General features: G+C 36.6%; 1 protein-coding gene across 3 annotated transcripts in view; it reads left to right on the forward strand.

Moving 5' to 3' along the window:
- The window catches only part of LOC107581581 (RNA binding protein fox-1 homolog 3-like), a 396,539-nt gene that overhangs the window by 29,301 nt on the left and 343,560 nt on the right, over nt 1–23,678 (forward strand). For all 3 annotated transcript variants that reach the window (XM_016267198.1, XM_016267196.1, XM_016267199.1), the window contains exon 2: nt 14,984–15,035. The gene's annotated coding sequence lies outside the window, so the exon portion shown is untranslated. The remainder of the gene's footprint in view (nt 1–14,983; nt 15,036–23,678) is intronic.

The raw sequence follows: 23,678 nt of genomic DNA on the forward strand, positions 1-23,678 counted from the left end.
AATAAAAAAATCCTGAAAAACAAAACAAAACAATACAATATATTATGGTTTCCACAGAAACACAACTTTTTTCAACATTGACAATAAAGACATTTCTTGAGCACCAGTTCAGCATATCAGAGTAATTTTCATTTCAAGGATCATGTGACACTGAAAACTGGAGTAAAATGTAATACATGTAATTTAGCTCCATTTTAAATTGTATTAAAATACAGTTATTTTAAACATTAATAATATTTTTACAATATTGCTGTTTTTACTTTTTTATTATTAAATTAATAATTTATAAAAGACGCATAAAAGACTTTCAAAAACAGTAAAAAAACTGTTTTTGAAAAAAACATAACGTTTTAATGGTGTAGCGTCTGGACCAATCCAACACACTATATATTCTCTTTTTATATAACAAATACTCTGTAACCTCAGTTAACAAGCCATAAGAGGACCCATTATAACTAGTTATGGTTAATTATTCATATTTCCCCATGAGCTGATTCGCTACAATGGTATAGTGTGTATGTTTTTATTTAGATATGTAGACAAACACACATTTTGTGGACTTTATTGTATTATTATATTGTATTATTAAATATTTTAAAATTTAGTTTTATTGCAGTGTCTGAAGGAATTTTGCATGTTGATCTTTAAAAGCAACACTTTTCTAGTTTGATGTTATTAAGCTACTCACTACTTACTACTCTACTCACTATTGAGCAGTCGTTGTACGTATCGGTATCGGGCCCGATACTGATCTCCTGTACTCGTACTCGTTAAAACGTTAAAAGAGAGAGAGACAGACAGAAAGAGAGAGAGAGCGCGCGCGCACTTCTGTTGTGTGATCTTTGATGTTCACTCACTTAGCACATGCATCATTTGGATTAAAACTAAATCATAAAAATAAGACCATTTATAGGGTCATCCACTATAAACATCATTTATTTTCAACCTGAGGCATACACGACTTTCTAGCGAAAGTGAATCTAGCAGCCTGTGTGAAATGCGCTAGACTGTACTATTCTGTATCAGTACAAATACGTGCACGCGTTGCGTGTGTTTTGCTTGCTTGAGTGTTTCTACATTATATGAGTGGCTTTGGAATATAAATCGCTGCACAGTTTCAGATTTAAAAAAAACGCGACTTCTATTTCTGAAAATATCACAGTTAGGAGATTTATAAGGAGTGGTTCCCTGCATTATTGCAGCGAAGCGCGTGATTACAGTACTAAGTCGCTGCAATGGAGCAGCTCTAATGCTATTAAATTAAAGATTATGTACCTTAGAGCAAAACAATGAACAGTGAAAGTAACAAAAACTTGTCAAATACTTTTTAATGGGCATAGTTAAGTGTGAAAATAACCAAAGGAAATAGTCAAACCAAAAATTATTCAGAGACCAGATATCATTTTTGATTTTTTTTTTTTTTTTACTAGTGGGTGCAGGACACTATAGTTAATTTATGTAAGTGAGGATAGCAAAATAAAGTAAACTGTGACCAATTATACCCCAAAATTCTTCATACAGTGGACTACCAGTAAAACTGATACAAATTTGGGACCAAAGATTATTCAGACCGAGTCTAGGGAAAAAAAATGGAAGTTCAGGTTTGCATGCAGCTGACTGACAGCATGCCCAGGAGACTACAGGCTGTCGTTAAGGCTAAGGGTTGCCTGAGACATTATACATACTATTTTGGTTTCTGTACCCAATATTTAAAAAATGTACAAATGCAATAAAAATATTGGTATCGGTACTCGGTATCGGCAAGTACCAAAAATAAAAGTATCGGTATCGGGCGAGTACTGGAAAAAGTGGTATCGGTGCATCCCTAGTTATACCTAAGACAAAAATGGTTGGAAAACCCTGAGATATAATATTAAAGAAAGTCCACATGTAGTCATTTAAAAGTGTGCAAATGAAGGAAAAGGAAGCAAAAATCCAATTGAACTACGAGTCGTTACTCTTCCCAGTTTGGAAGATGAATGAGCTGTGTTGTTGTTGCATTATTTGGACAGGGTGATGAAGGAGGCTGTGACCTGCAGAGGGGAAAGTAAAATATAAGTGACTGATTCCTGCTTTGAGAGAGAGAAAGAGCAAGAGACCGATAGAGAGAGAGCCTGTTTGCTGGTGAGTTACATTTGAGCGCTGTGCCCTGCATCTCATCCGTTCTGTCTTATGTCTGAGACATAATCCTGTTTTCAGCACAAAATCATTTAGCTCTTTGGCACCACGTATGTCATTAACCTGCCTGGGGTCGAGCTGCCTCTCCATTCTAATTCACTCTTCTGTTCCATCACCTAAGCTTCAGCAGCGCTGTTATATATCAGCCAGACAGAGCCCAATCATCAAGCCGCCTGCTGTCTCTCTGATTATTGTTGACCAGCGAAACACTTGACCTGCAAACGGCAGCACTATGAGAGTAATCTACCTTGACATCTTTGTATCTAATGGCGTAGCAGGATCGATGGCCCGCGCGCACACCCTGTGGGCACGGGAGGCTGATTCCCCTCAAAAGCGCATGGCCAGATCTGGCGGTCTGGGCCACACTGACACACGGGCATATAACTCATTTAATTAGTCATAGTCAGGGACTCCTCTGGACTCCAGGGATTCGGAGTGTCCACTGCTCAGGTCCTGGCAGGAGACGATACAGAACAAAATGTTTGGAGGCAGTTTGACACCTGGCAGAGAAAAAATTACAGAACTCAATGTTCCGACAAATGCTCAAAATGGGTTTGCACAAAATGCAGCCATCTATTTAATAAATTTGTTAATGAGCCCATTGACGGTTGTCTAATATGCGGTCATGTTTGATCATCTCATACTGCTAGAATTTAAATTTTTGCTGGAAATTATCTTCACCAAAAAATTCTCACTCAACCTCATTATTATTATTATGTACTTTTATTTTAGATCAAAAATAAAATAAAACATATAAAATTAATAATAATTAAAAATAATTCCATGTGATATTCATTCATTTATTTCTCTGAAATGAATATTGTATCTTCGTGCAGGTTAACATTTAAAATGTAATTAATTCCTCATTTAAACTCCTTTTTTCCTCATTATTATTTTTACTGTAGTTATTACCATTATAAATACTATTTTTATTTTTCTATTATTAAAATATAAAATCTATAAAATTAATAATTATTATTTCATCTGATTGATTGATTGTTTGTTTATTCATCTGAAGCATAATAATAATAATAATTATTAATATAATTATCATTGTATCAATGATATATAAAATGAAAACAAATATATATAAAAATGAATGAATAATAAGTTTTATTTGTGTCATGTCATGTCTTTGTAATGTTTCATTGGAAATCTTGATAATTGCTGAACTTGACGCCGTTTATTCAAATATCAAATTCTGATTTCTAATTTAATTATTCTTTAGAGCCATATTTTCAGTGAAGCAATTAGTCCTGTTGATTTGTTTACTCTGACTTATCCAGTTCTCAAGTTCATCACAGCGTTTTGAGTAAACAACCAGTTCATTCTTCGAAATATCTCCTTTTGTGTTCCACACACCAAAGAAAGTAATATGCGTTTTGAACATATAGTATAAATGATGACACAATTTTCATTTTTCGGTGAACTGTTCCTGTAAGAAGTTGCAGTGAAATTAAGCAACTGATGGATTTCAGAAAGGTGCACAAATAAGCAGAGGAGTGTTTCATCAAGATGCAGACAGCAGGGCCACAGTTTGGAAAAAAAGTTCAATGTATTGATGAGAGGCACAGAAGAGGCTTCCCAGGAAAAGTGGTGCGTCAGCTGCAGGTTTGATGTCCAGGCTCTTGCCCAAGGGGAGGCAGGTTGGCACCCAGTGATATTGACATGGGGACAGATCATTAGCTTACTCTGTCCATCCTGCCTCAGTCCCACTTCTCTGAAAAAGGTGCCAGTGTGTGCTGTTAAGGTGCCAGAAGCTTTACCTGTTCACAGGTAGGAAGACCATGATTCCTGATTGTTCCACCCATTAATCTGCCATTGTGAGCATGACGAGAAGTGCAATTATTTCCTAATATGACACTGCGTTTAATGGCATCGTGGAGAATTTCTTATATGTTGCCATTTCTCTGTAGGCACGTGAAATATGATTACATGTTAGCAAAAATGTGATATTGCATAGAGATACAGGAGTTTATTGATTTAGAGTTGGCAGTCTCACCACAAGATGGTAAAAAATTGCTCGATTCAGCAGTGATTTTGGTGGTGTAATGATAATTGCAGCTTGAGGTGGAGATAGAGTTTCACAGACAGGCCATCCGAAACGGTCTTATCTGGAACTCACCCAAGAACAGAAATTATGTGCTAATGATAACTTGAAGTATGCACTTCAGCATTGTGTTAGATGGTGGATACTTTTGCAAAACAGAATAACTCGGCCTTGTAATGAGCTGTTAGTGCAGCAGTATGTCAGTGGATAAATGTTTATTTAGCCATGAGCACTTTTATGTCCCAAGGCTTGATTTTTGTTTAAAATAACTTCTTCTTTTTTTTTCATTTGTTAAATGTAGGTCACATGAAGATAGTTCTGAAAACTTGATTTGCTTTTGATACTTTTGAAATTGTTTTATTTTATCCTTGTCTCAGACCCAGAGATTCAATCTTAAACCATGAAAATCAAACATAAAAATAATCATGCATTCTAAAACTCAAATAATAATAATAATATTAACAAACAAATAGTCATTAACCACTTTTATATTTATTGTGTAAAAGTAATTATCTTATATTATATTTTATATGAATGTTATATATATATATATATATATATAATGTTATATATATATATATATAATATTCAGAATATCAAATTCTAACTAATTCTAATTTTATCAGATCATTTGAAACCTGAAAATATAATTACAGTGTGTGTAGAGTATTTAGTATACATAAGAAATTAGCATTAACAAGACAAAGGAATAGACAATTTTATTTTATTTTAATTTTTATTTCAATTGTGTTCATGTCATTTCCACCACAGAATGCTGTCAAATAAAGTAAAAAATAATAATTATGCATGATGAAAATGACATTTGTTGGTTCAGAAAATGGCAAAAAAATGATGGAATTCTTCTGTGATGCATGTACTGTATGTCCACTTTTAGACTGTTAGAGGACAAATTAAATAGATGAGAAAAAATCACACAGAAAATGTTTTGGACAAAATTTAGTTAAAAGTGAAAAGTAATTAAAAGTATATGCATCTAAATATGATTTGCCTGAACTGTAGAGCAGCATCATTTGGTGGAGCGTTTAAATGGCATGTGCCTTGTCCTTCATCTCAACCTTTGGAATCTGTTCTTCATTCTGTGACTTTTCTCCATTGGCTCATTAGAGTGAGCCATAGTCCTCTAGCACCGGGAATGGGTCACTTTACATTTACAGATTTAAAGAATCTGTCACTTTACATTTAAACAGAAGATCCTCACCACACACTCACCTAAGAGACAAACAATCCATCCTTATTTACCCAACACAATTGCAATTGGATTGGATTTTGGCTATGGAGGTGAGCGCTTTTCAATTTGAATCAAAACCTTAAATAGTGTTTTTATTCTCTTCCACTGCAGCTTTGGAAGTCATGAATAGAGCTTGGGCTGGCTATACACGAGTGACCTTGTGCTTATATTGAAATACAGGGTGATACGAGGAATTTAGTTCAATTAATTGTCCTCTCTGAGGTCATAATGAGTTTGAAAGAGCTCATCTAAGCAAATGTTCTGGATTTGATCTTTTGCTGTATCCTCACCAGCTGTAAACAGACTTTTACAAAAGCTGCAGTGTTTTCTGAATATTAATGCGATTTTGGATAACTCCAGTGACCCGAGTGCATGGGATCTTGTGCTGTAGGCATGATGCATAACCGGCCGCATCATCTTTCATGAACACATATCCATCTCGCTGCTTTAGCATGTCAGACCATCGGGGAGTAGAGTAGACACATGGACAAAACCATAAATTGACATGCTTCACTATCGACGTGTTTTCCCCAAATGTCAGTTTGTGGTGTAGAGGTCAGCGTGTATCCTCTTAAAATGCAAAGCTTGCTGTTAAATAAAGATGAATGGCATAAGGTGGCATGTAGCCTTGCAGATTGATCCAACTTTCCAACCCCATGTGTGTAGGCCAGCCCAGAGGGTTCGAACCCCGCAACACCTTCCTCTAATCCTGCCTGGCAATATTTCCTACGATCCAATGTGAATGCTTGCATATTCTTTGCTTTTCTCTCTCTGTTCAGCTCTTGTTTTGGAAGGTAAAACCGGAGGGGTGGATTGTCCTAATGCCAGAGTGAGGCAAATGGAACAAAAGCGAATAAATTTCCAATGAATACTATTTTGAATAAGCGTTCCATAACATAGTGGCCTTATGTGGCTTTTTTTAAAACTTCTGAATAGTGAGGCATTTGTTAATCTTGTCAGGGTGATATTTCAACAAATCAGGTTTGGCATAGTTGGAATTGGCTTTTTTAATCACTCGTATGGCTCGAGAATGCAGAGCTGGCAAGCTGATTGATAATGATTTGGTTGATAGTGCTTAGACAATGTGTTAAAAAATGACTTGACAACATTTTCAGAGGTTTAATGCATTTTAATTGCCTTGATTTGGAACTCATAAAATGTTGTTTTTGTATAAAATTTATTTTGGTCAGTCTCATAAAAACATAGCCAAGTTTACATTTTGTAATGATCCAAATTATTAATAATATTAATAATAATAATAATAAATTAAAATAAGTCATTTTTGTATTATTTATTTTTTATGAAAAAAAAAACATTAAGAAAAAATATGAAACTGCATTCAGAGGTGTATATATATATATATATATTAGGGGTGGAATGGTTAAACTTACTCACGGTTCGGTTTGTATCACGGTTTTAGAGTCACGGTTTCAGTATGGTTCAGTATGTGCTATGTTTTGGGAAAAACTATACTGTCAAATAAAAATAAAGAAAATAAGAATAATCTATCTAACTACAAGCAACAGCACAAATAAATACAATAGAGTAAAGATACAAATAAAATAAAGTGATTTTCAGTTTTTTCTAGGTAGGTCTAACATTAGTTTTTAGGTGCAGAAATTGAATAAAGTAATGACATGTAAAACAGCATTGCATATTTCACTGTATAAATTAAAGATGAATCTTTATTAAACTTACAAAAGCTATTCAATCAAGAGCAGTGAGTGATTTCTTTGTTGTTGCTATTTGATTAATATTAAGAAAGCTTCGGATGAGCGCACGCACAAATCTTCTCACTGCACACGCGAGCTCGCATCCTCTGGCTGTTAAATGTTTAAACTGCCAAAGCTTAAGAGTGAATGGTTTGTCCACGTTTGTCCACAGGAAGCCAGAATGCGCATCCATCAACAGAAACATACATTAGCCAAATGTAAGGGAAACAGGTCAATAATTTAGCTCAAAGGGAATCATTTAAGATTTTAAAGGGAACTCCACCATTAATATGTAAGGGAATTAGGACAGAATCACTGTTTACGGCTGATCACTGAGACGGCCAGCGATTCAGTGAGCGAGCCGTATGACATCAATTCTGCAATGGATCGCTGATAATCGTATCGGCCGATAAAAGCAATTTATTTCAGTCGGCCGATTGTTCAAAATCAACAGAGCCGATTACCATTGATGATCAGGGCCGATTATATCCTATCATTCAAAAGGTGACGGAAAAATGTGTCATACTGCAACTCATACTGGGCCTCATTTACGAAATGAACGTACGACAGAAAATTGGGCTTATGGTCGTTTCAACGCAAAACTTGGAATTGATCAATATGGACGTGAGCGGTGGCTACGATGAAATCTCACGTCTGGTCTCAGCTCGTGTACGCATGTTTTTGAGTTACCTGAACTTGCGTGCAGCGTAGTTAATATGGTGGAGAATTCTAGAATGACAGCATTTTGTTCATTTTCATTTTCCTGACCGTCAAATGAAGTTCATTAGTCGATCGTTAACCAGTAAGATTAGAATGTCTGTTTTTTTTTTGGGGGGGGGGGTTATACAGGACTTTAGCTTTATATGCGTGTATAGCAGCAGCATAAACAAGACCATGAGGATTCAATCGTCGCATCATGCACCTGCTGTGCTTCTATAATAGGCTATAATATAATTAACAGATTAACAAAACGGGGGAAAAAACACTGTGCAACAAGTAGCCTATAGCCTACGCTCGTTTTTGTGACACTCTTAATGCATTTTCTTTATTTTCTTTATCTTTTCATCGTCTGTTTGATTACGTCTTTATCAGTTTTGCTTTACATTTGTATGTTGTTTATAATGAATGCCACTATAGCCTAATTAGATTTATTTTATAGTTGACTATATAATTTTATAACTACTTATTTTTCATTCTTGTTCTGTTCTGAATACCGTTAAAGTGAGGGGAGCTAAATAGGCTGTTTATATTTACGAGTATTTTAATATAGGCCTACATATAAATTACATAAATTAATGTAGCCTAATAGTTTGCAATTACAAGGTTAACGGGTATTTTTGGAGTAAGTCTTTTGGGTCGGGTTTCGTTTCTCCGTGTCATAAAATCTAGGGGCGAGGCTTCTAAACCAGGGTGTTTTTAGGGGCGTGATATTCAAATGACGATTGTTTTCTGCTGCCAAATTTATCAATGTGCGATCATACGTACGATGAGATTGGCGGCATACGAATGTTTCATGAATCACACGTGAACTCTGTCGTAAGTTGATTTGTGCACACGGATCTGCGCTCGTTTCTACGTTAGATTGATAAATGAGGCCCAATGTGTGTGAAAAAATCTCTCTGTTGAATTTAGAGCTGTCAAAATAAACGTGACAACATTAATAGTTAAAAATAGCAACACTTAAAGCAGGCTCTATTTGACCCTATGAATCACCCGTAGTTCAAGCCCGGGTTGCCAGATCCGCAGTTTTTCTCTACACCTAACATTATTTGTAGCATGCCTCCCATCCAATAATCGCAAAGAGCTTTGTGCATTCTTACTTCTGATAAGAAACAAAGTCTCAGCTTTCAAATTCAGTACATTCTGTCACAAAATTCAAACAATTAATGACATTTTGATGCTTTTAAATGTGACGTGACAGATCACTGTAGCACCTCAGTTCAAGCAGCAGCACGGAGCATGAGTCTCTTCCACTTTAATAAGTTATAGCGCAAAATAAACATGAATGAACATCAGAAGGTATGTTGAAAGATACAGTATAGCTTACCAAAATGTTTCATGTCTTATGTAATCGCTCAATCAGTTTTTCAAGCGCGGAAAGATTCCCTTATATTTATATATATATATTATATATTATATATATATATTATATATATATATATATATATATATATATATATATATATATATTCCATTACATTGTTAATCATTTTAGTGCCTTTGTGCTTGAGTCATAGTGCAAACATCATAATGCAAAATTATTTTCTTATATATTTTATGATTGAAATGTGGCTTGGACTTGTTCTTGACTTGCTTCCATTCACATTTTTACAATTCTAGTCAGTGTAAACAGCCATTGTGTATTCAAACCTAGTGATACAATATAAACTTATGTTTCAGGCCTATGAAAAAAGAATTGTGTCTTCATGCCTGTAAGACCTTCTAGCTTTCCTCTGTGGATAAAGAGAAGAGCTGAACAGCGTGTGTCAATTTAACATTGCCTTATGTTTATAGCACTGATTCTTCTCTCGCTGCCTCTCCTTTGCTAGCAGCACATGATCTTTTCCCTCAAATGGGAAAAAATTCTCAACTACAGCAGTGCGGTTCGATATATCCCTCCGTATCAATACATCACTTTGGCAACAGTAGATGTTGAACTTCATGTGAATGTATCTTTAGTGTGATTCTCTTTTATATGTTTTCTGCCTGACGTATAAAGTCTAGCATCAGCCTTTGGCGCAAACAGAACACGATTGTAGGTTTGAGATATTGAAAGATGTTTCATATTAAAAATTAAATATGCATGATGGTTAAGCAGATTTTCGCTCACGATTATTCACAATAATAATAATAATATGTTTTGTGCTATTGTGTTTTGGTATTTTGTGTGATGATTCCCAGGAAGGATAGGTCTAATATTTTGTACCGTAACAAGATTCACTGCTAAATTGAGGCTGGAAAAAGTCAAAGTTCACATCTCGAGAACCACAGGCTACGCCAGTGACTCTGTATCTACCAGCAAAGAGAGTCATGTTTCTTGCTCCAAGGTTGCCATGGAAACTATACTGGCAAAACAGCACCAAATGAGTAATGTCCCCATATGCTTTTTGCGCTATTGAAGGAAAAAAAAACATTTTAATTGCTCAGAATTAAGAAGAGGAGGGAGAAAATGTGCTAGTTCTGCTCTCCGTAAGCTCATTATTTATTTATTTCAATTTTATTTTTTTCTCGATAAAGCCTTGCATGACGAAAGACCATCTGTCATGTCTTAGCTGTCTTTTCCTTTGCAGTTTGCTTGACTTTTTAATTCTGATTTCCCTCACTCATCGAGTGCCTGGACTGGCGATAATGAGACTGTCTTAATTAATAAGAACGCACCCACCTAGCTCGTCTCAGAGCAATGGGAAAGACGGCCCCCTCTATTAAGCAGGACGTTCACGGTGCCCCTGACCAAATTACAGTCATTTCATTTGCTCTCCTTCTCATCACTTATGTAAAGATTCTCGCCCTGGGTGGAGGTGTTGGGACGGTGTGGGGGCGTCAGAATAGCTGCTGAGGGATAAGACAAGACAACAACACTGACAAGCAAATAAAAACAGACAAAGGGCTTTGACAAAAGCTTATGTATATATGTTTGGTAAAGGAGGTGGTTCTATTTCGGATGGCGTGTTTGTATGTGTTTATTTTACTTGTGGGAGAGATTTATAATGCAGTTTAGCCGAGCGCTGCACGCACAAAGGCTCATTCTCTCATTTTTGCTTTCATGCCCACGTGTGTGCAAACACACACAACGTAAGATTCAGTGGGGAAGCCGGTGGGAGCGGCGGTCCTGTTTCACAGGGGGTGGATGGGTGGGACTGTGGCCGGAGCGAGTGATTCTAAGGCAGCTGATGAATGGTGCCACTGATGGGTCATTTGTCCCGGTGATAGAGTTAGCCACTGCCTTTTGGGAGGAAGAATAAAATAAAGAAAGCTGGAGAGGAGCGTGACGGATCGGCCAACGGTAACAGAATAAGTGGCTGCCTCACACTTGGCTACCAGATCCGACCTTCCTCTAATTGGACATTCTCGGGGAGCAAGAGGGCAGAGAGTGTGTCTAACATAACATGGAGACAGGCTGGACATGGTGACAGAGAAAAAGGCATTGGGTTTACACAGGGAGGGATGCACATCAAAGATTGCATATCAAAGAATACAAAGGGATTAGACTTTCTGAACTGTGGTTTTGGCCTCAAAAATGTAGTGAACGAATGAAGAATTACACTATAGGGGATGTCATAATTTACTTACCTTTATGTTGTTCTCAACCTGTGTGATTTTTTTTCTTCTTCTGTTGAACACAAAAGAAGATATTTTGAAGAATGTTGCTAACCAAATATTTCTGGTAGCCATGGACGCCAATGGCTACCAACAACTGCAACCTCCAATATTTTTCAAAATATCTTCTTTTGTGTTTAACTGAAGAAAGAAACTCTTACAGGTTTGGAACAACTTGGAGATGAGTAATTCATAACAGAATGTTCTATATTTTGTGAACTATCCCTTGTATAGTAATATTTGATTATTAATACTAATTGCCATTCCATGTAATTCATTTGATTATATTTACTAGTAATTAAGTTGATCTGTAAACTTTCATCATGACCTGAAAATACCACCTAGCAGTTTTTCCCACACAATTGCATAGGTGCAATTATTACAGCAATTTCACAGTTTGCACTTTCTCTATGAATCTCATATGATGCATCTCACAGCAAATAAATCAAGCATGCATCATGTTAATGCACTGAGGTTGTCAAACTGTAATGCAGGTCAAAGGAGAACAAACGTGTTTTGGGATTGTTTCTAATAGCTAATCATCAGCTCAGCATGTGCATATCAAAACTAAGTGAGACTGGCAAGCTGGCAAAGTTCAGCATGCTTTAAATAGCATCACTTAGGAGTCCTTCTGAAGTGGCCTGTGGATAGTAAATGTAATACAATTTACCATTAATTCAAATTACAGCATTTTACTGTAAAGCTTTTTTTTTATTTTATTTTAAAAACATTTGGTTAATTTAGTGTTACTTCAACTGTTCATTCTCATTCACATAGATAGTATTCATGCTGCTTTTATAGCTGTTGTGTGAACAGAACAATTCAGAAATCACACCTGTAGTAAATATGTTCGTCAGTCCCAAACATTGTGTCAACATAGCCAGTGTGTGACATCCTCAGCATCTGTTTTTTCCCCCCTTCTGCAAGCATTTTCCAAGCCACTCTCTCTGTGACTTTCCCCCCTCTCCACTCGGGCGGAAGGAGGAGGGGGGTGTTATCCAGGCTGGCAGCCCAGAGCACCCTTTTTGAAGCTACTCTGAAGAGCATGGTCTAGGTAATCTCTGCTCGGCTGAAAGCCGTTTACAGAGAGAAGGAGACAGAGGAAGAGGTTATACTGGGGAGAGAGGATGCAATGGAGAGTGACGGAGAGAGAGAGAGAGAATGAAAGAAAGAAAGAGAGGCAGGGGATATGAAAGAAGAGCGAGAACAGAGCCCAGGCAGAGGATGATAAGGCCGGGGGGATTTCGTTGCTGTTTTGGGGTCAGATTAGGAATGGGGTCTTGCTTTTGTCACTTGAGAGAAGAAGAGAAAGACACACACACACATCGAGAAGCAGATAGAAGAGTGTTGCATTGTGGACTCCTGAAAGTCTCTCTCTGCATTTGGGTTTTTTAGTTCAATGTAAATTCATGTTCCAGTTCCATTTGATCTTTACATAGATTTTATGGTTTAAGACATACTGGATGGATCAGAATTAAGCAACACACAACAAATATAATGTTTTAGTGTGTTTCTATTAATATACTATTATGCTTTTTGCTTAAAAAATAACAATATCATAAAGCCAAAATCATGTTTATTGTACAGTAGCATTTATTTGTTCCCACTAACATTTGGATTTATTTGCACCTTCCTTTCAATCCATTAGTCATCAAATCGAGATGTAATTACAATCTTAAAATCGGCTTACTCACAGGTCATTATTGTAAGTTCATTTTGATCTGGTTGTGACTGAAAGTGGTGATGTGAGTGGGTGAGTTGTGTAATTAGTCATTTAACCAGTTTATTCGCGATCTGTGGAGTGCTTGCGAATGTGATAGGTGGGTTCATATTGTCAGCATAATCAACCAGTAACAGTGACTTGGCTTCTCTCATGTGACTAGGCGATTTCTTTAAGTATTTCACTGTTCTTTAAGGGAGACATACAGTAAGAGACACTGCATTCCCCCATCAAACTTTATCCACTGGTATCCTTGTTGCAAAAAAAAAAAAAAAACAAGTTTAGCGATGTTTGAAGCACATCTCACACAGAAGTCCCTTTCAAACCAAGCAAAATCAAGTTTTTTTTTTTTTTTTTGGTTAATGAGCCAAATTCGCTTGGCCAACTTGAATCCGATGCAAAATCTGTGTGGGAGAATCTCACAAAAAAAATCTGATCACATGAATTCCTGTTAAAATTACTGAATTTTGCCCACGAAAGAAATCACAGAAAATTGGTTAATGTGACTGTACCTTTTAGACAGTGTTACTTTGGGTGGCTTATACATTATTCATTGTATAGTTGATTATTGCTCATCAGAATCTTTTTGTGGTGGCACTGCTTCCGCAGAAAAAATGCCCCTGAGAGAGAAATATGGAAAGAAAGAGAGAATGAGAGATTGGACAACAACTGAGAGACTAAAAGATGGTTTACAGTGAAGTGTTGCGAGGTTGATCATCAGTTCTCTATCAAAGGCAGTTCAGAGATAAAGTGATCTAATTGAGCTGTCGAAACACACACTTAAATATTCAAGACAATCACTAGTCTGTAAAAAACGCTTTAGGGAATATTTTACCAAAACACAAAAATTCAGTAATTTTTTTACTCAACCTCATGTTGTTCCAAATTTATATGCTGCTATTTTTTTTCAGTGAAACATACTAAAATAGCGATTTCAGACTCTCAAACACAATAACATCACCATAAAAGTGGTCCATATGACATTTAACTTTCACTATAGATGCCATATTTGATTTGAAAACTGCAGCAGAAGTGAAAAGTCAGTTATTAATGATTACATTTTGTTCTTTTCAGCACACAAAGCTATCTGAAGCTGGCTTCAGAAAACTTAATATAGCACATAAGTCGTATGGATGCCTTTTATGGTTTTTTGGGGGGCATTTAACAGCTTGTGGCCACCATGAACATGTTAATGTATGGAAAATTTCTGTGTGGAGATTAATTAAAGTATTTTCTTGAGTTCCACAAATAGTATAACAACCTATGGGTTTTGAACAGCGTGAGGGCCAGAAAATAAAACCACAAAAGTAAATTATTTTATTAATGCATTCCCAAAAATCATTAAAACTGCAATAACTTGTTTTATTGCTATGCAAAGCACAATGAAGCTCATTATTTGCCTGGTGCTGTTGCTACAATAAACAATCATGCACCAACTGCTTGGTTAAATAAGGTATCTAGTTCACCCAGTGGTGTCACATGACTGAATAACAGTAAGAAAACTCTCCCATTTGTGTGTCGAACTTTTAAAAGTACAGCATCTTCCCACGTGTCCTTTATCCTCATCACATGTTCCCTCCCTCTGCTGCCTCCCCATTTCTCTCCTACCGTTCGGCTTCATCCTTGTTCTCCTCTGTGTTTCAGTTTCTTTTCTGTTTTTCTGTATGTGCCAGCTCTTCGTCACCCCTCCCTTTCTCTTAACTGTGCTTTCACAGCTGACTGTCCTCTCTCTCTCTCCCGCTCTTCCACCCGTGCAGGTTCGTCGGACAGAGTGACTTGCCACGCTCCGACTGCCCCCTTCTCCCCACAGTGAGTATTGTCATGCTAATTTTACTGATCGGCACCGTGTAGAGAATTTCCGTGGTTGTGGTTTGCTTTTTCTGCGTTCTGCGCTTATCTGTTTTGGAGGGGGACAGTCGAATGTGTGATGCATGGGAGGAAAGAAAGGGAAAAATGGAGATAGAAAGAGAAGGAGAGAGCATAATTCATGTGTGATTGTCAGAGTTTTGAGAGTTCAGCTCTGTGAGATTGGCACACCTTTGGACTGGGGCAGTAAAAGTTGTGCTGTGCGTATGTGGAAACGTTATACATGGATGAAAAGGTGCTTAAAGAGGCTAAATCTCAATCTAATTTCATCAAAAGCCATGAATCTTTTTATGCAAGTTGATACATACATTCCCTTTGGTCTGTGAGAGTGTAAACATACTGTAATATTGCTGCATCTGTGTACATGCAGGTAGAAAGTGCTTTATAGTTTCTTTTTTCTTCTCAGACAATTTATGTCAGTGCTGCATGAATTTAATATTGCTTTGACCTTAAAATGCTTCAGCTCATTTGAATTATATCCTTCAATTTATGTAGGAAAAGTCCAATATTCTATTACAGAGCAAAGCTTGAGGCGTTCACATTTATGCACATGCTCATTTTCTTCTTCTTCTTCTTCTTCTTCTTCTTCTTCTTTTTGAAATTTTCACATACCTTAATATTTTTATAATTTAGAATACCTTGAAATTACAAATCCTGCCCCATGACAAAATACCTTTATCTGCTAACTGGAAATTTAGGACAGCACTTTTTAGACAAGGCCTGCAGGTGATAAACAGACAGGGTGGTGAATTAATGGTAGACGGTCTTAATCAAGTGACACAAGCTAAAAGCAAAGGAAACACTGTGTCTTATTGGTGTAAATATGCATGAAGAAATGAGGGGAGATCCTTTATGCAGGTTTATTTATAGTTGTCTTCCCAACATTATAAAATCATGGACTTATTTATTCATCAACATTAACGTAATGGATGCGAAGGAAGCTTTACAAAATGGTTCAAATGGTTAGCATTAGTTAGGTATCATGGACTAATAATGAACTCTCTCTCTCTCTCTCTCACTCTCTCTCTCTCTCTATATATATATATGTTCTTCAGGTTCATCCATAATATTTTAACTGATTCATTTATACAACTGAAATGTTAAACATTCATTAGTTTATATAGAAACACTAATCCAGTATAATGAATGTTATTGCATTAACTAGTTCTAACGTAGGGAAAAAACTTTGTAAAGTGTTGCCTATTGGTTAAACAGAAATTGAGCAGCTGGAGAAGATACAACACCTAACATCACAGAATCCAACAAAATTAATTTTGACTGGAAGTGCTGAGTAAGGATAAGACTATCTAACCTCAAGCAGACTGCTGTTTTTCTTTAAAAAAAGGAAAGTATCTTGTATCATAAAAAAACAACTTCAAATAGTGCTATTGTTTCAATGCATACAATCAAAAAAAGAAAAACAAAGATATTTGTGTGAGGCTTATAATTTTCTTTTGCTTTTCTCTGCAGTCTGAGCGTGTGGCAAGGCTTGCCAATGTCAGCAAACCTAACATTACTTACTCTTCAACAAATTTGTTAGTCACTGCTCAGAGCCGGGCTCTTGCGCATGACTTAGATGGCCATTGAGATGTGGTGTATTGAAGGGGAAGGGACACACTCTGGCCCAAAGCTCAGGCCCGATGACACAGAGCGAGCAAGAGAACTGGAAAGGTGGAATTCTCCTCGAACTCTCCTCGAGAGTCGCAGGGCTTTCAAGGTGAATTTGGACGAGAGGTGTTCCGCTGGTTAATCTTGACAGACAAAACATTGTTTCCGGAGGCGATCCTTCGCTAAAAGATCCCCAAGGCTCGGTGATAGCATCGCAGAGGTTTAATCGTGAAACAAACTAGTAACCTACTCTGGTCATGTATTTTGCCTAGAGCTTTTCTGAGCACTGAGGAATCAGACAAAATGCATCCAAGTTTTTCGTGTGGAAGAAGCACACTGAAGCCTAGCTGAGTATCATGGGCTGTTTCAAATCAAATATCTGCTTTTGGCTCTGAGGTTGAAATTTGTATTATTGTCAAATGAACCAGATGTACAGTTGGCTGTGTAGCAGCATTTTGATGCCATTGATCTCTTCTAATAGAGTTTTTTTTATTGTATTTAATTTTTTTCTTCAAAAAGAAAAATATATGTACTTGCCATTGGCCTACTCTTCATTTACAGTATGCTAGAAAGAAGACTGGAAATGTTGTAAGGCGAATTCAAACTCAAGTCACCCACATGAATAATATAGCTCAGCATGTATGCACAATTTTTTTAGTTTGGCTTTGATATGAGCTCTGTTACCTCTGCATCGATACCTCAGGCAACAAATAAACAGCCTCAGGCTACTGATGAAGTGGTTTTTTTTTTTGTATACGGCACAACCATAATGCATGTAAACTGCCAGGCTGCAGCTTTGACAATGAATGCAGATATTCTCACAATAGCTTTTACACAATGCGATCTTAACAAATTCATGATTTTCTATCACGGCTACACATAATGTCCTATCCGGTGTATTCTGCCATATGTGCAAGCACATGCCTTGCTGAAATCTTTAGAGAGCGAATCCATGCACCAGTAACACCCCTCTAGCATCTCGCAAACCCTCATGTTGTGACATTTCTGCTGTGAGACAGTGTAAAGTTCTCTTTTTGAGGCTCTGTCACAGTTTTTGCTCTGTGTAATGTAGTTTTGATACAGAGACTAGATCAAATACTCTGTGATCTTTCACGCTTAAATTATTTAAGGTCCCAAGATTTTTAAATTTAATATCATGCACATCGATATCTAGCCCAGGTATTTATACATGTTCTGATATCGGAGAAGTGAGGGTCAATTTAGGGCCATACCATAATGCCTGCTCTGTAGAATGCAGGGAGAGGGATGATATATTTGTCGCTTGCTGTAATGGTAGCAAGTGGAAGCCTTTCTCTTTATTGTCATGGTAATGCAAAATAATTCGCAGCGATGTCCTTCAGCATGGAATGTGTAGCTCTTATCTTCCGTGACTCTGAAACCCAATGGCTCTGTTTGATTTCGAAGCCGTGGTCTGCAGTGGCCCGACCAGATGCGACTACGATGCCAGATCTTTGGTGAGGAAACTTTGATCAAACAGATGCCATGTGAACTCTGTCCATCCACTGATCTGTAGCCCAGTCAGGGCATTTCCACATGGGAAGCAGTGCGGGGCGAAGGGCCAATGCTATTATGTTTAATATATGCAACAACAATTTGCAACTATTAGATTATGCCTCCTGTTTTTTCCCCTCCCTTTAGTAGAAGGTCAATGTATACCCCAGCCCATTTCAAATGGTCCTTAATTATACCAGAGGTAGGGTCCACTGCCCTTCATTAGTCATTTAGCAGTTGTAAAGGAGGCCCACAACTTTGGCTTTGTCCCCATGAATTGGCTTGATGAGTTCAGTGTTGATGTATTTCTGATTGAACTTCGATTCTAAAACACATTTCCTCCCCAAAAAAGCGAATAAAGTATATTCAATTAATTTCAGTATCATGTTTTTAAATAGCCAATGACATACTCATTATAGAATTGAATAATTTCTCCAGTATATTGAGTTATCATTCTTTTCTAGCTATGAACATTTTGTGATCCTTAACCTTTTTGTTGTTCCAAACCTGTATGCCTTTCTTTCATCTATGGAACACAAAAGAAGATATTTTGAAAAATGTCTCAGCGTTATTATCAATGCTGGTTTGGTCCTCATTGACTTTCACTGTATATGCAAAACAACTTTTTTTGTGTTTTGCGGAATAAAAAAGTCCTACAAGTTCACAGTAAGTAAACAACAACAGAATTTTCATCTTTAGGTGAAATATCCCTTTAAAGCTAGTAGATGAGGAATAAAAGCAGCAGAACTTTCCGTTTGGTTGCATGGGTGTTTTTTAACAAACAGACATAAAGCCTTCAAGGCCTCAAATCACTAGAGACGTCTGGACACCCCAAACAAATTAACACCCAAGTGCACTTTTACTTAGTTAACACTTCTGAATTCCAATATTAGGCGAACAAATCACAGAGTCTGCTGTGGTTCTGCTCATATGCCAAGTGGCAGTTAGGAAATATCATCTAATAATGCTGGGGTTTATGTGCATATTTTTAATTTCCTTGTTTACCAAAGACATTGCAGGGGACTTACAGTGGGAGTGTTGTTAACTCTTATTGCAAGCAGCTTCAAGGTTTCACGCAAGAATGCCTTGATACTGCTGTTAATAGCCTGCACAGCTGTGGGGAATGACTAGTGAACCTCTCCAATTTTCCTCTTACCATTATTACGTTATTTTAATGTATTTTATTCCATTTAATTATCCAAGTTCATTCAGTTAAGAAAAAAAGAATGAAAAGAAAGCAAATTTCAAGGTCCTTTAACCTCAAGGAGGCAGAGACCTCCCCAAATAAGCCCTCTCCTTGCATACATGGCATCCCATTAGCTGCAGACAGAAGCGTCCTGCATGGACTGCTGGAGAAATGAGGGTGAGGGATGGCAGACTCTGAGATTTGAATATCTCACCATTAAAATGCACAAAGCTGGAGCATGTCTGCAGGGGAGGCTTTGAAATCCCCCCACCTTCAAGTCTTTTAACTCAATGTGTGCACTCAGTCTGAGGACCCCGAGGGCTCCTGTCTCCGAAAGGGGATGTTGCGTATTTCTATAGACATCACACACACACATTTTCAAACTCATAAGCACAACAGACCACATATTAAATGCGAAATTGCTTTTTTCCCTTATTTTTCTACCTTCCAAGCTGTAACCTTGAAACAGAGGTCGCTTTAAATATGTAACTACTTATAGGTTTGTTGGCACTCTGCTTCAGTGTTTGCGTGAGGCAAAGGTGTGGTATACCAAATTCAAGATCAAGGCTTATGCATAATATGGCTCATGAAAAGGGAATTCCGATTTTTCATCTGGGAGGCCGATATAAAAGTCATCGGGACATTCCATTACTCTTTTTTAAAATAAGTTTTCTGGACAACGGTTGTAGTATTTAGTTATATGAGGGCAAAGATAATGAATAAACAAGTGGTGCAACATCCAAAATCATTTCAAATCCTCACTGATGTGTTTTGCTATGATTTTAAAAGCTTTCCAGGTGATGGTTCTTCACCTAAACCTATGTGTGTGTGTGTGTGATAAATACTTTTTAAACAACATGTTGCATTCATATTTACACTAGCCTTCAAGCATTTGGGGCCAGTAAGATTTTTTTAATGTTTTTGATAGAAGTTTCTTTTACTCACCAAGGCAGCATCAAAAATACAGTAATATTGTGAAATGTTATTAAAATTTAAAATAACTATTTTAATATGTTTAAAAAAATGTTTTTCCTGTAGCAAACCTGAATTTTCAGCAGCCAGTACTCCAGTCTTCAGTGTCACATGACTTTTCAGAAATCATTCTAATATGCTGATTTGCTTATCAATATCGAAAATATATATATATATAATATATATATATAGTTCAAAAGAGCAGGAAATATATATGGCAAGTTATTATTTAGTTTTGTTGTTTTGATACTTCTAGTGTGTGATATGTGTTTTGTGAAATGTGTTTAGTGGCACTGAGGACATTCTTTTGAAGAGAATAAGATATATATATATATATATATATATATATATGAATAATGTAATTTCAACATATAATGCAAACCACAAACAGGTCTGTCTGAGGTACATACTGCTCTGTAGAAAGGTATTTTCTGGTCTAAAAGCAGTAGAAGGTAGAATTCCTATTAAAATGGAAGCTCTGCCGTTATATTCATGCATTTATTTAAACCGAGGGGAAAAATGTCATGATAATGAAAAGATTTCTCAGGAAGGAATCACATCTTTCTTCCGTCACAGACAGATGAAGTGCAATATCAGATGTAGTAAAACCAGTGGCTAAATGTAATAGTATGACCTCTGGCTGGCACTGAGACACTCCAGATGGGCCAATTTGAAAGGATCACAATGTCCAACCATATGACTTTATTATAAAATAGCCACCATAAAAGGATAGTGACTGTCTCTTATTTGACTGAATGACTCTGTACAGCAAGGACACATGGCAACACCTGAACAGATCACAGGCTGGAGCATGTGGCCAGAATGCACTCACAGTTTCTTTTGCAAATATTCACTCAACTGATTTAGCAGCTATTATAGTTGTTTTGTAGTGAGCACCTTTCTTTGGCACTCAGTCAATCTTAAAGGAAAAGTTCACTCATAAATTAAAATTGAATGAAAATGTACTTACCCTCAGGCCTTCCAAGACATAGATGAGATTGCTTCTTCATTGGAAAAGTTTTGTAGAAATTTAGCATTAGGCTACATCACTTGCTCACCAATGGATCCTCTGCAGTGAATGGGTGCCGTCAGAATGACCAGGTCCAAACAGCTGATAAAAACATACCACTAATCCACAAGTAGTCCACATGACTCCAGTCCATCAGATAATGTCTTGTGAAGTGAAAAGCTGTGTTTTTATAAACAAATCCATTGTAACTTCAAAACACTCAGATACAAGTCCTCTATCCATAATATTGCTTTCTCGAGTGAAAGAGTTGGCTTGTCTGAATCAGGAGAGAAATTGCACAGATCAAGAACTGTTTACAAGCGGAAACAGTCAAAAACAGTTCTAAATGCACATGTAGTGGATTCTGATGTCAGAAGACAACAGGGGATGGACTTATTTTAGCCAAAAGCGACAGTTTAAAGTTAAAAATGCCTTGGGAAAAGTATTTTTGATTCTTACAAACATGCAGCTTTTCACTTCACAAGACATTAATTGATGTACTGGAGTCAAGTGGATTGTAATGTTTTTATCAGCTGTTTGAACTCTTCTTCTGACGGCACCCGTTCACTCCAGAGGATCCATTGGTGAGCAAGTGATGTAATGCTAAATTTCTCCAAATCTGTTCCGATGAAGAAACAATCTTATCTACATCTTGGATGGCCTGAGGATGAGCAAATTTTCATTTTTTGGTGAACTATTCCTTCAATTAATCACAGCGGTGAGAATCTGCTGTCTTTAATAAAAGCCTGTTTTCCGATTGCATGGTCGAAATTCAAGTTTGGTTCTTTCCCCTTTTTATTTTTGGATCTAAACTGCCATGCAATTGCGTCATCTATGCTATAACTACCACTGTGAGAACTATTGGCAGCTGTTTACCATTGTAACTAGGTAACCATACTCTAACATCTAATAAAACCCTTTATAATTTCATCTAATTTCCTCTGTAGGGTGATACCAGACCAAAATTCCTAATGATATACAATGTCAATTGCATAATTTTTTTTAAGTACAGATAAACTTGTGTCTTGCCCTGCAGAATTAAAGTGTGCAGAAACATAACTCCACAGCAGCCTTTGATGTGAAACAGTCCTCTCCTGAAGAGGATTTTGGCAACAATTCCCTTTGATAGAGTATACCTGGGCGTTTCTTAGTCAGAGAATGTGTGGGCTTTTGATGTTGTGATCTTCTGAAAAGTTTTTGTTGTTGCTTCAGGGACGAAAGTCTGTTCTGCACTAGAAGTTTGTGGTGGGCCGAAAATTAGTCAGCTGTGCAGTGGAGAGATTGATGTGTTTTATGTCTTCAGGAAGGGTGGTTGGACTTCATTGCATTCAAGTGGGTTCACAATATGTCTTGTATGTTGCATGCTGTGCAGTATGACAAGTTGTTAGGCACAGTTACTTATGCTGTTTCTTTACTTTAAAGAGTTTAAAGAGATGTGTCTAAAGTCAACCTAATAAAAACTAATTGGTTGGTAAGAACTAAATGGGAAACTTTGCTTGAAGTGTGTTGGGAGTCACCAATATGCAATTATGCACTATTCTGTTCAAAGTACTTCGATCCTGATCATGCATCAAAATGAAAGGTGTGTATATATATATATATATATATATATATATATATATATTGTTGGTTTAAGCCAAAAGAGTAAGTAACCTGGCTGCCTTAATCAACAGAAACTCAAAGTATTATTGACAAAAATAAAAAAGTTGTGATGACTAATCATGAATATGAATATGAATATATATATATATATATATATATATATATATATATATATTTTTTTTTTTTTTTTACTGTGTATATATTTATATTCACCCTAAAGGCCCTGAGTTGCATTGCATGCAGTTCCTCTTTTTAAGGAAAGACACAAAATGGTAAATCAAATGTAAATAACAGTTTTGCTTGTTTACAGTTGTTTACTGCAGTAGATTATATATGTAAATAGTTAAATGTTATTTTAATGTATGCTGTATATTTTACAGCATACATTAATTGCGTAAATATACAAGGAATATGCAGCAAGAGGAGTACTGGCACTGATAGTTTTACACTTTAAACATTTTAGCTAGCCAAAATGTAACCAAATTGCCTGGTAAGACAAGAAAAAGAAAAACAAGATTTTTTTTTAAATATAAAATATCCAAAAGCCTCAAATTGAGATTGTCTTATTTCAATGCCAGCCTTAATCTCTGCCCAGAAATGATTTCTTACAGTACAAGTAATGAGTTATACTTCATATTCCATTATATCAAGCAGTCAGGGAAATTTGCGTGTGCCATGTGAATAAAACCCCAGACTC

This window comes from Sinocyclocheilus grahami, unplaced genomic scaffold, assembly GCF_001515645.1.
Source record: "Sinocyclocheilus grahami isolate Dianchi unplaced genomic scaffold, SAMN03320097.WGS_v1.1 scaffold36.1, whole genome shotgun sequence".
Taxonomy (NCBI): domain Eukaryota; kingdom Metazoa; phylum Chordata; class Actinopteri; order Cypriniformes; family Cyprinidae; genus Sinocyclocheilus; species Sinocyclocheilus grahami.